Here is a 10,811-nt window from a genome sequence, read left to right as displayed (position 1 = left end):
CAGCAAAGGAGCTGGATGTAACTCTGCATAAACTGAACGGTTTGATCTCTAAAAGGTATACGAGAATTTTGTCCCCTATTCTGCCAGCATTTGTATACCATGTATTTTGGATTTTTCATGTACTCCTTATTAAGGAGATGTACAATGCTGCTCTCTTATAATTTGTGGGGAAATTATATTCTGGCATTCAAAAAATGGTGCTATTATTTTCCACATCCTTAAAATGGGATGAGAAATTCAAAATACTATGGGCTATTGGAGTTAGAGTGCAAACTTAGGGTTAGGATGTAGATAGCACTGTATGGTCAGTATGAAGGAGAAACGGCATTAAAAAATCCCTACCCTCCTGCACGACTATGCAAGGGACAGCTACAATCTCAGTTCTTGTCATCATGGGTGTACAAGATCCAAGTGTGTTTAACACTCACAGCAATTCTAGCCATACCAAATGGAGCTGGGTGAGGCAGCCACCCTCTTACACTGAGCCACATAGAGGTTCATGTACTGTGCTCTTGATCAAAGTCACAGTTCACACTCTGCAGGGTGATCCTCAGACCTCCTGGAGGTAACCCAACTGAATAAGTCAAAATGTCTCTGGAAGATTGATGCACATCTCCCTTACCTTGGGCTCTACTTGTAATAGACAAAATAGAGCCCTTATTCCCATTTTCCCTGAAAGTAAGCAAATTGAAAACATTCTGGTATAAAGCATCAAAGTACCCCAGATTTCTAATGGCATAAAGCGTTAGTTTCTAGCTCTTATTGTTCACAAAATACTGAAGCTTCATGGTGTTACACTTCCCTTCCTCTAACAATGCTTTTTGTCTTCTTCTCTCTCTTAATGCTCTCTTTTAAATCGCTTTCCAGCCCTGTTGGATTCAGACCATGAGAAGACGTTGTTACTGTGAGAAAGCTTTAGCAAAAGGGTGGGCCTTGGTTTTACATCTGAATATTTTCAGTGCTGTCTCATCATCTTCTCCCGAGATCACAGCTGTAGTCCCGTCACTGAGAATGTGCTAGCCATGCTGTGTGAAAGTCTCTAAACCTAGGCTTCTCCTATATTGTATCTGTAGAGCAGTTCTCTTGCTGCATTGTGGATGCTGGAACAGTCTCAGATACCCAGGTCCCAATCCACTTAGACTAGGACGAAGACTTTGAATTCAGTCCCGTAGTAAACAATGCTGTGCAAACTGCAGTCTGTGTGGCACTCACATTCACACCAAGGTGGAGTGAATGGCAGAAGTAGAGGTGACAAGGGCATAGACTGAAGTGACAAGGTCTTTGTGAAGTGGACAGTTTGCATTTTCGTGGCCTGCTGGTTTCTACTGGATTTGGAGTCAAAACAATAGTACAGGGTTTGGCACTTGTCTTGCTGTTTCCACACCCTTTTGACCACCCTAGAATATAGAGAAGCAGTCTGTGAATGCTATTTTACATAAATCTGTATTTCTCATGTGGAATGTATTTTAAGAGTTAAAAGTGGATGTGTTACATTAACTAAACCTGGCAAACATGTTTAATTAATGTGCAGACTCAAAGGTTCTTTTTGTGAATGTGGAATAAACTGCTAGCAAGGCGCAGATTTTTTTCTTTTGTGCGTTTGGAAGTCTGGTTTTGAATATGGCTTTTTGTTACAAGACATACTGGGAATGGAGAAAAAGTCAGTTATTAGCTTTGAAAAAAAGTCATTTTTTGGGTTACATATGCCTCTTGCATGCTAATAGATTCTTTTTTAAAAAGATATTTTGTTGAGTAAAATTGCCAACATTATCCCATCCCCTCAGACTGTTGCCCTTTCATCTAGCAGCTATGAATTTGGGGGGAAAATATAGAAAATTGACGATGGAAAACAGGGGTACTGTAACTACGCTTCCATGGTTTATATTTCACATTTCTAGGATAATACGAGAAAATTGTGAGAGGAGATCATTATAGAGTGGCTGAGGTTTCTCATAGTAAATCTGTTTTTCCAATCCTCTCAATAAGGTCCCTAAAAAGAAACAATTCCCTCAAATTTCACATGCAGCATCTCATCCCAGGGTGGGATTTTTCTGGAAAGTTTTGGGAAAAAAATCAGCAATCGTGTTTTAAAGTCATGCTTAAAGCCATAGACTAATTTGTTTGGTTCAGTTTGGTCCAAAACAGTTTGTCCCATCAACTGTAAACTTGTTCTGTTGGCCTTGCTGAGAAGTGCCTGTGTGTGTGTGTGTGTGTGTGTGTGTGTGTGTGTGTGTGTGTGTGTATTGTAGGGTGGGGGAAGATAGAGGTTTTTATGGGGAAATTACAATAATATAGGATATAAAGCGTTTGTGGTAAGAGAGGGGTACATACCCACATTAAGGTAGGTAGGGAAGAAATTAACTAGGGACTTGTTAGATCAGAGTTATAAAGAGGAGTCAGTGGCAAGCTGGGAGTGGGCCTTAGAAGGAGGAGAAAGTTCTGTCTGCCCTTACTGTTGCCCAGTCCATGGAGGAAACATGTTCAGATAAAGTACAGGCCTGGGCCAGAAGCAAAGAAAAAATGGCAAACTCTCCTTCTTGTTTACAAGATGCTTTGTCAGTTAAGAACTGTATGCTATTTTCTTCTGGTTGAATCAAGCCATTTTCCCAAACAGGCTGAAGAAAACCCCAGACAAGACACTCCATCCATTGGGCCAGAGTAGAGGTCTGGTGAGCAATGTGAGTTGGTTAGAGTGACAGTAGACAGGATGAAGAAGGATTATATGACAATGGAGAACTGGCTGGATCCGTCAATCCTTTATTTTGAAACTTTTTTTTAAAAAAGAAGTAGAATACTTGTAAAGAAAATTTAATATTTTAAATATTAGATAAACTCTTTTGAAACACACTTACCTTTTAAGCAGGAACTCATATGTGACAGGGAAGGGACCATATCAGTAGCTAGCTAGCTAGCTAGCTAAACAGAATTTTAAACAATTTGAGGAGATTTGTTTGGGGGATTAATTTACATTCTCTAACTCTGGGGCATGAGAGGAGTAATTTGCTGATATGGCTTAGAGATTCCATATTATAACTGTGAAGTGTGCAAACCAGCTGTCGCTAGCAACTCTGCTTGACACAAATCTATCATTTTGTTATGCTTGATGGGGGCTTTATTTCAACCTCTTGTATTAATATGCAGAGCAAACCATAGATCTTGGCAAGCTCCAACACAAAAGTAGCCAGTAGATTTCTCTTTGTGGTGTCCTGTTGCAATTATAGTGTTGATGATATTCACCTGTAAGTGCTCAGCATTATTATTATGAATTGCCATGCAACTTAGGACATTTTCCAAGGGTAGCAAGCCACATACAGTGATTAATTGTATGATTACATTTCTCAGACCAAGTTCATGCAGAGCTTTCTTGAGATACTATTGTTGCAGAAAAGCTGCCAATGGCTATGCAGAAAGCTCCTTTCTTTTAAATGCCTCTCCTTCTGCTCTGACCCCCGCAACCCTGTTCTTGGGCAACTAATGAGCCTTTGCTCTATTACGTGCTAGGATACAGATAGGACCATATGGTCCTTCATTTTTAGCTTCATTTTGCTTTAACGGTTCATGGAGGTTTCTGTGGCAGAATAGCAATTTTGTAACTTCAGAATTACAGAAAGCTGGGGTGTTGCCAATAATACTGCCTAAATGGTAAAGTATTACGATGTTGTAGAGAAAAATCTCTACTCAGATACAGTACTTATCACTTCCGCAAAAGTACGACATATATTCAGAATCTTCTGGGAGATTCAATTAGAAAATCGTTTGTTATAATCAATGATCCAGATTCTGTTCCCAATTACACTTGTGTAAATCTGAAGTAATTCACTTAACTTCACTGGAGCTTGTTTTAATTTAAAACCATTTAAAAATCAGAATCTGATCTCTGAGCTCTCTCTAATTTGTGCAGAATGTTTTTTTATACTCTAGAAATCTAAAATGGTGGTGTTAAATGTAGGGTACATACAAATTTGTTGCACATTAGTGTAGTGTGAAGTGAATTCTAGCTGTGCTGTATTTAAAAAAAAGTTTCCAGTGACACAAACATTGTCATGTCAAAAATAAGTTTGAACCAAAGTCCTCAGATTTGGCATGAGAAGCTCAGTGGCTCTGCTCTGAGGCATTTTGAGGCATATTCAGATAAATCTGATAGAAGATAAATGTGATGGAATCCTTCATTTTATAGATGTGTATTAGAGCTCCAAACCTGTGATTAGAAAAGTGTTTGAATACCTAGGGCATCTGTACATCAGCTTCACTAGTGATGTTGCCCTTGACACAGAATCTCAAGTTTATTTTCCCAATGAGGTCAATGTCTAGGTGCTGTCAGGAAAAGTTATTTCAACGTAGTAACTGAAATATGCATAAAAGCTTTGAAAAGTTGATTGAAAGGGACTAAGAAAGAACATAAGAACAGCCATAATGGGTCAGACCAATGGTCCATCTAGCCCAGTATCCTGTCTTCTGACAGGGGCCAATGCCAGGTGCTCCAGAGGGAATGAAGAGAACTGGTAATCAACAAATAATCCAATCCCTGCCTAGCCTGGCTAATAGCCATTGATGGTCCTATCCTCCATGAACTTATCTAGTTCTTTTTTTAACCTTGTTATAATCTTGGTCTTCATAACATCCTCTGGCAACGAGTTCCACAGGTTGACTATGCGTTGTGTGAAGAAATACTTCCTTTTGTTTGTTTTAAATCTGTTGCCTATTACTTTCATTTTGTGACCCCTTAGTTTGTGTGTTATAAGAAGGAGTAAATAACACTTCCTTATTTATTTTCTCCACACAAGTCATAATTGTATAGACTTCTATCATATCCCCCCTTTGTCGTCTCTTTTCAAGCTGAAAAGTCCCAATCTTATTACTCTCTCCTCATATGGAAGCTTTTCCATACCCCTAATCATTAAAGTTGCCTTACTGTACCTTTTCCAATTCTAATATATCTTTTGAGATGGTGTGACCAGATCTGCATGCAGTATTCAAAAAGTGAGTGAACCATAGATTTACAAAGAGATGCAGTGGATTCACTTGGCTTTCCCTTCTGGAGGCCTGAGGTCAACTTCTGGGTTGGGTCACAAGTGAAAGAATTAAATTATCTCATCTCTGTCCCTATATGTGCACACCACAATATTACTACACAATGCAGAATGGTAGGCAGTCTAATCTCAAAAGATACCCAAGTACGTAGCAGGTCAATGCTGAGGTGCCTTGGTAGTGCTGTTTGGGAAAGCTTATGTAGCACCTGCTTGTGTGATGCTTATTCAATTAGCGCTTCAGTTCCTAAAATCAGATTCCAATCTCTTTTGCACCAACGCAAAATAGATCAGAATTTGGCCCAGTGACACTAAATCCACTCAATTGTTACTTAAAGTAATACTTCATTAAGAACTAAGAGACCAACCAACCATGAATGCAATTTCTCAAGCAAAGAAACTGTTTGAATCCCGCTAAGCTTTTAATTGTATTGCAAAGGAATGAAACTACACAGCACTTCCTATGCTAGAGAATTTTCCTGTATGAAAGCTGCAGTTATAATTAGAAGTTTTGGATTGCAAAGCATCTGCCTCTGGCAGGATAGACTTCAATACTTTTTGTACAGACAGGTACTATCAAACTAACTATGTTATTGAAAATTGAGAGGACCTGCAATTATGTCATCACTAGTTCTGTAAAAGCAGAGCAGAGGAACAGCATTTATAAGATAGTGTTTGGTGCCAGATGGCACTCCATGCCAGAAAAATCTATTTAAGCACTTGAGTTCTTGCATTATAACCAGCAGATTGTCAGCCAGAGTAAAGCACCGAAAGTATGTAACTTAACTGACCGTGTCTACAGAAATTGATTCAAAATCACAGGATGAAACTTGATGTTTTAACTTGGGCAGGCCATTCCTTTCCCCCCACCATTGTCTTTTTTTTTTTTTTTTTTTAAATCATCTCTCTAACCCAGGATGTATCAATGATTGATAAGAGGAACTGCTGTTAAACTAGCTCTGGAACGTGATTGATTGGTGAACCTGGAAAATATGTCACTTTAATCAATAAAATAATACTCTGCAACACTGCTTCTTGTTGCTATATCCTCAATGTTCTAGAAGAAAGCTGCTTTGGATTGTAAATCACAAAATATACCTGTATTTGCTTTCACATTTACATGTCAGCAGCCATACCACACCAAGCTGTGATCTCAGAATCAGGTTTCAAAAACCAAGCAGGGACATTCAGTATTTGAATGGGAAACTTTTCTGTGAAACCGAGGGGCTGTTGGAAATGGCATTACTGATTCAGTTGGGAGTACTTTCTTTGACTCAGGACTGAATATGGGGGACTGTTGCTGGAGGTGCTGTTATTTGGGTGAGATGGACAATTGTAATCTTAATTATAATCCTTTGGCTTTTTTTTTGTTTGTTTTTTTTAAAAAACAAGACAGGCATTAGCTCCAGTGTCCTAGTTAATTCAGCATTTCAGTGATAGGTGAATTAAGTGAGCCCTTATTTTACTCATACGCTGAGCTTTTAGATGCAAAGCACACAGTGTCACTGTAATGTGACTGACCCATTAGAATTTAAATTCACATCTGCTTAGATTGTACATTATACACAGTAAAGTGTTTTCATTTACATATCTGTGACTTGGTTGCTAAAATCTTCCACAAACAATAAAAATAAAAACGAAGTTATTGAAAAGTGACTGATTGAAATCAAGCCATTGAATCCTATGTAAACCTTTAGAAAAGAAACTAGAGCTATGCAACAAAACATGGTATTGATGCAAAGACACAAATTACTAGCTCCTGCTATTGATTTCAAGTGTAAGATCAAAGGTGCTGAGTATCTAAAGCTCCTATTGACTTCAGAGGGATTAGGGGTTCCCCAGCAACTTTGAAATATTGGACTACTTGTCTTTGGAAGGATTTTAGTTAGCAATATTCAGCTGATCCCTAAAACAATAAACGTACTACTTTCCAACCCAAACCAGTTAAAATGAAATACATGATGACATTGCCTCAGTTCTATTCTCTTCTCTTTTTTTTTTTCATTCAATATTTTAGTTTTCAAAAGTTTTCTGGTCTGTTTCCTTCCAGGAAGAATGCTGTGGCGAAGACTGATACCAATATTATTCATTTACAATAAGTCTGAAAACACTGCCTTTCAGAGACTGCAGCTCCCTGAGAGTGCCCCCAGGAGTAATGAAAACAAACTCCTTTAAAATAAAATGAAGATAATTGAAAGCAGTCTCTAAAATAGGAATATATTTCTGTGAGGCCATTAAGCTCCTGAAAATTGTGCAACATATCAACCAGCTACTAGCCTGAAGATGACTGGACAAAGACAGATATGTACGATGGCATGTGACTTTCAGAATAAAATGTTAAGAGCTGTGCGGGCTATTAAAGATATTTCCTGTTGAAGATAAGTTTTACCCATACTATATGCCTACACTGCTTAGAAATAATATTTCCTGACTAAGAAATTTCCAAGAAGCTTGTTTCGCTACTCTCCATTGCTAATATCTTGCCTTACAATTCCTCTACAGTCTTCTCCCCCTGTGAAGTTCATCCCCTCTCCATTCACCCATTTGCCCCTTCTTCTGCTCTTTTCTTCTCCCCTTTCTCTGCTGTTACCCAATGAATGGCACAATAATGAGAGCTGAGAAGAAGTATGAGGGCAGATTCTCAGCTACTGTAAATTGTCATAGCGCTACTGAAAACGTATATTAGCTTTGCTAATCACTCAGCTGAAGTTAATGGAGCCTTGACTATTTACACCACCTGAAGATCTGTCCCATAGAGGTTAATGTTAATATTTTAAAACCTGATACCTAAATTTTGGTACCTAAACAAAGGTGCACTGATTTTTGTCAATGGGATTGAGCTCCCAGTGATATTATATAATCTTGGCATTTTAAGTCATTCTCTACATTATATTATCTATGCAAAATTGTCTTGAACCAGATTCATATTTAAATATATGTATATTTGCAAATAAAGGAAAAGTAGATCGAGTTTCAATAATAAAGGCAACTACAACCAGCCAACTATTTGGGCATTAGATATCTTTTGCCATGCAATATACACCTTTTATGCAATCTTCATTGAAAGTTAGTGGAGACCATTCTTTTTTATCATTCATTTTTAGTATCACCAGGCCAAATACTGATCTTAGGAGAGCAAGTATAACTCTTACAAAGAAAAATCTTTAAGAATCACAATATAAAGTGAAAAAGAAATAGATAAATAAATACCACTGGCAATAAAATCATTTTATCTAATCCATAATTCACTGCTTGGTTCACTTTTAGATATTATGGTATATATATTTTGACATTCAGGATGACTCAGGCCAGTCACTTAGGTCGACATATTCAGGACGATTAAGCTTGTTTTCTTATTTTAATTATTTTACTATAAATAATCATGATAATTGTAGATGAATTTATGCGTGCATGGGGGGTAGGAGGTGGCCCTCGCGCAGTGTCAATCTCAGAGGGAGGCCACACCTCACAGCTGTTGCACCTTGAGTGAACAACCTATCTCAGAGAGGAGATTAGCAGTCCATTCCAGACGAATATGACCATTCAAGTTCAGAGGCCCCAGCCCTCAAGTGGGATGGGACCAGCAGCAGTCTATTGCCCGGGCCCTTAAGGATGGTGAGGCAAATGAAGCAGCCTTTAGACCCCAGGCCCTCAGGCAGGGCAGGGCAGAGCAGAGCAGGATAAGCAAGCAGTCTATAGCCCCTGGCCCTGAGGCAGGGTGCGGCAAGCAAGCAGTCTATAGCTCACAGGTAAGGAGATGAGCATGAATCCAGGCCACCTGGTCCAATGGGGTGTTTGCCGCACCAGGGGTGGAGTGGCGGGGCGACTTTAGGGGGATGCAGGTCCTCCCAACTCCACCTCATCCCAGCCCAGGGCCCTAATGGTTGTGGAGCGTTCTACCATGAGTTAGTGGGGCGCCAGCCAAAAAACGTGCCGACTGGTGCTCCAGCACAAGCACAGCTGGAACGTGGTCAGCTATGCCTGGGCTTCCTCCTATCCTGCCCTGAGGAGTACTTGAGTCAGAGGGTCGTCCTCCGCCTTTTCGGGGTACACAGCCAGTGGTTATCCCAGTAGTTTCTCAGCGTTGGGCGTCTCTGGAGATTCTAGTAGTTCGGGGTCTTCGCTGGAATGGCAGGAGTCACTGGCGGGCTCAGGGGCCAGCAGGAGGTGTCTGTCTCCCTCGGCGTCTCCCCCTCAACTGAGGTACACAGCCTGTCTTTTATACTTCTGGTTCCTGTCCTGCCCCTCTACTTCCAGTCTGGCAGGCATGGACTTCCTGGTTCCACCCATCAGGGATGGATGGCCCTCCCTCAGTTACAATCTTGGGGGATGGCCATACCTCCTGGCTACAACATATTAAAATGTTTATAGAACTGTTTCGGAATCTAGACAAAAAAGTAACATAATGAAATATATAAAAGCAACCTTGAGATATTGCCATATCTTGAATAAGGAACAAATAAAATAAACAAACTCCTCAACAGCTTTTATCCAGTAGTGAGTAGTTCAGCATTTTACAGCATAGCAATGAGTAAATGAACACAGGCCACATAAGAAGACAGAAGTATGTACAAAATCCAGCCAAAAACTGCAACATTTCTATCACTGGCAACTCCCTTTTCACTGTGGCCCAGCTGTTACACTTTGCCCAGCAGTGTTCCTTCTTTCTTTCTCATTTTAAAAAAATTAACAAGAAAAACAAACAGGAACACTTTATTTATATGGCATCTAATTCCCAAGGGCCTCTGAACATTTGTCAAATTAATAAAAGGCAAGATTGTTTCAGGAATTTACTGAGCAATGTGTAAAAAGAGAGAAAAAATAAACCAGACCTCACTCCGTTTATCGTCTCACACAGAATCTGATCCGTGGACTTTCACTTCAGTTAACTTTGGATCAGGCCTACACTTCCAAATCTACATTTCTTTTAATCCTTCTTTTGGATATATGATTTCAACTGACTTTAATGGGAGTTCTGAGTATGGGGTATTTGCAAGATTGAGTGCTTCATTTGGACAAAGGTGACGAAATGCTCTCTGCTATCATGGCGCTAGGGTGATTAATGGATATGTTGCTAAAATTTTCCATAACCTTTAGTTTGCCATTTTATACCATTGGTTTAATTCATGTCCTCAGGCTCATTTTTTAAAATGGTTGATTTTTTTATCCTTTATCCCCTCCCTTCTCTCACCTCACCTCACCCCTCCCAGTTCCTCAGTTCCCAATTACCATAACTGAATTTAAATTCAGCCAGTTCTATCACTTTCTCATCCCACCAATGGCTGATTCCTCCTCTCTCCCCTTTAGCCTTGTGCTGTACTTATGAATCTGTAGTGATCTGATCTTTGTTTTTTCTCACTAATATCTATAATTTAGTCCCTATGCTGCTTTCTCCACTTTTGGATTACTGCACCTGTTTCAATAGGAGTCCATCTTAACACCTTCTTTCCTATTGTTAATGTACTACAGTAACTGTGTAATCCAAAATAAACTAAACTAATTTCATGTAGTATTTTTAAGAACACTTATTAAACTTACCAGGTATTTAATACAATATTGAACACTGAATCTGTAAACTAATCCATGTGTAAAGGTGTAACTATACCATAGACCACTATAACAACACTTTTAGAAGGAAGAAATCATTTCTGTTTTATAATACTATTGATTTTTATGCTTGGCTGAAACTTGGCAGGAAGATTCTACACGTTCTTTCAAGCTGCTAATCCCCTGCGTCTTTCTTGACCATACCTGTTCTAGCAGTGATTGTGGCTGTTATTTTTG

This window comes from Emydura macquarii, unplaced genomic scaffold (assembly GCF_026122565.2).
Source record: "Emydura macquarii macquarii isolate MOO-44397 ecotype Brisbane River unplaced genomic scaffold, CSIRO-AGI_Emac_v2 contig_18, whole genome shotgun sequence".
Lineage (NCBI taxonomy): Eukaryota > Metazoa > Chordata > Testudines > Chelidae > Emydura > Emydura macquarii.
The sequence above is the reverse complement of the archived record's forward strand: the minus strand, read 5'-3'. Positions refer to the sequence as shown.